This window comes from Monodon monoceros, unplaced genomic scaffold (genome assembly GCF_005190385.1).
Source record: "Monodon monoceros isolate NGI ecotype Baffin Bay Population unplaced genomic scaffold, NGI_Narwhal_1 Super_Scaffold_12, whole genome shotgun sequence".
NCBI classification, from domain to species: Eukaryota; Metazoa; Chordata; class Mammalia; order Artiodactyla; family Monodontidae; genus Monodon; species Monodon monoceros.
In genome coordinates, this window is record NW_021703768.1 from 110,009,230 (window position 1) to 110,012,494 (window position 3,265).

Genomic DNA, 3,265 nt, shown 5'->3' on the forward strand with positions numbered 1-3,265 from the left:
ACAGTGAGAGGCCCGCGTACCGCAAAAAAAAAAAAAAAAAAAAAAAAAAAAAGAGAGAGAAATTCCTGGGAAAGTATCACCCTCTCTGCCATTGTATTATTACAATAATAATACTAACAATAGCCCAAGACATCATTTAGTCCTCACAACAGCTGTATAAGATATTCTTATTGTCCTCACTTTACAGATAAGGAAACCGAAGTAAGTAATTTACCCAGTGATTATAGTAAGTATGTGGCAGGGCCAAATTAAAACTCTGGTTGGTCTGCCTCAATAGTGGTCTACACTATTAATTATTAGTCTCATTATTCTGAAAAATGAAATCTAGCCCTCGGCCCTTACCAACTGACTACATTCAGTCTCCTTAGGTTTCATATCACCATGGTCACGTCTTTGTTAGCGGTGAATGGTCCAAGAAAGATGGTACTGATCCTACCACGTTAGGTAGGCTGATCTGCCAGTTTCTTCTTTTGAACACTCTGAATCTTAACACTGTGCCAGGTTCTCATACACCAAAAAAAGGGAAAGAAGGTTGATGGACATGGCATACTAGAATCAACAGAAGTTGTCATGTTTTGGGGACTTCCCTGGTGGCACAGTGGTTAAGAATCCACCTACCAGTGAAGGGGACACGGGTTCGATCCCTGGTCCGGGAAGATCCCACATGCCGCAGAGCAACTAAGCCTGTGCACCACAACTACTGAGCCCGCGTGCTGCAACTACTGAAGTGCACACGCCTAGAGCCCGTGCTCTGCAACCAGAGAAGCCACCACAATGAGAAGCCCGTGCACTGCAACGAAGAGTAGCCCCTGCTCTCCACAGAGAGTGAAGAGAAAGCCTGCACACAGCAACGAAGACCTAACGCAGCCAAAAAAAAAAAAAAAAAAAAAGTCGTCATGTTTTCATTCCCTTTCATCTTCAATCTAGATATTACAGTCCTTTGCTTCAATCTCATTTCCTCCATTGTCTTGTCATTCTGCTCACCTGTACTGCAAATCCTAAAATCCAACCGTCTGTGCATTTCACTCCTGTCCTGCAACACTAGAGAAGATCACACAACCATGTGAATTGTTGTCTCTACAAATTTACCTTTTCAATCACAGCTGGACTTTCACCCCACTTGTCACTCTCCCAACCCACATGTTCCTCCAATCCATCAATGATCCTCCTTCCCTTCTATCTTAATTCAGGAGCAGATTGAGAGTGAAAAGTAAAATGGTTTGACTTATCTTGGGCTTAGATTTTGCAAGACTGGTAAACAAAAGGACTAGGGTAGTGGTGTGAGTGAATCGAGGGGATTGTGAGGTATAAACTGGAAGGGAAAGGAAAGGATGTCAAGGTCAGAGATAAAGGGTTGTGAGGAAAATAAAAGGTTCTGGAATGAAGTGGAGTTGTTGTGACTGATGACGGGGCCCAGGGTGTGTCCTTGACAGGGAGGGATTATAGAACTGGTAAAGGTCAAGTACTATGAGGATGTGGTATAGGATTACTCATCACCCTGAGCACAAAAGTCATCAATACCTCAGGTCAGATTCCAGAGAACTCACAGAATGTGGATAAACAACTGGCAGATTGCTGGTAACAGCAACCAGAAGGGCACAGCATAAACCTCAGAGGAGACATTTTATCTATGTGAAAGTGAAGAAGTTAACGGTGGGGAACAAAGAAAATCCTGAGACCTTACCTGGCTTTGAAGTTCATAGGAAGTGGAAAAGAAAGAGCCTCCCTTTGAGAGACAGGACCATGAGGAAGTGGAGTGCTCGGGGCGGGGGAAGCTGGATCTCTGTCAAAGCGAGGGCATGGAGAGAGCAACCAGGGATATTCTTTTTTTTTTTTGGTACTTATTTATTTATTTACTTATTTATTTATTTATGGCTGTGTTGGGTCTTCGTTTCTGTGCGAGGGCTTTCTCTAGGTGCGGCAAGCAGGGGCCACTTTTCATCGCGGTACGCAGGCCTCACTATCGTGGCCTCTCGTTGCGAAGCGCAGGCTCCAGATGAGCAGGCTCAGTAGTTGTGGCTCACGGGCCTAGTTGCTCCGCGGCATGTGGGATCTTCCCAGCCCAGGGCTCGAACCCGTGTCCCCTGCATTAGCAGGCAGATTCTCAACCACTGCGCCACCAGGGAAGCCCCAGGGATATTCTTGATGGAGGAAAGCTGTCTGTTCACAATGGAGTGGGGGTTTCAGAGGACACAGTAGCAGGGAAGTAAACAGTGGGAGGGTGAGACAGTGGGCTATGCAGGGACAGGGAGCACAGAGGGGAGTCAGAATGAAAGTATTTGACAAAAGGGATTAAATTTGCAGTGTTGGAGAGAGATGGTTTCCAGGTTCTCAAAATCAGGTTTCAGATGTTTCTGTGCCAATGCAGAGGCACCGGCTGATGGTAGTTCAAATCCTCATAATTTTTTTATGACCCATTCAGCAGTCTGTTAAATATAACCTCGTGGTAAGGTAATTCACCTCAGCAGAGCAAGTTTGACTTGGTCTAAATAAGCGTAGAGGTAACTGCTGTTCAAGCAGAGTGAGAGGAGAGATAAAAATGCCCAGGTCCAGATGGGAGAAAATGACTTTGACCTGGCTATCACCTCCACAGAGCTCAGCTCCAGGTCGGGGCACTGAGCTAGTTGCTGAGGCCACAAAGGAAGGAGTTTATAATCTGGCCAGACTGAGCCCATGGAGAGCTCCAATTTTACATTCTTCATGTTCTTCATCTTTGCTTCCCAGGACTTTGCACTTTATAATCACATAGAAGTTTAAAAAGAAAAACTTTTATTGAGTTGACACTCAATAAAATTAAAATAAAAAATATTTTTAATATTTTAACTTCTATATGATTATAAAACTATGTTATTTGTGAAACAATTATAAAGTATGGAAAACTACAGAAAAGAAACTAAAATAGAAGTCATTTATAATCCCCCATCCAAACATATCTACTATTAATACCTTGAGAGATTTCCTTCTAGTTTTTTTTTCATGCCTTTTAAACAGTTTATTCATGCATGCATTCATTATTTGGTCAATACTATTGTATACTTTTAAAAATACTTGCATTATATCACAAGTATTGTATCGTGTTATTAAAAATAATTCTTAAACTCTGTTTTTAAAGGCTGAATAATATTCTTTCATAAAAACACACCGTTATTTATTTCCATACAGCTTTTAAAATTGTGACAAAAAAATAAATTTTACCATCTTACCAATTTTTAAAAAATTTATTTGGTTGCACTGGGTCTTAGTTGTGGCAGGCAGGCTCCTTAGT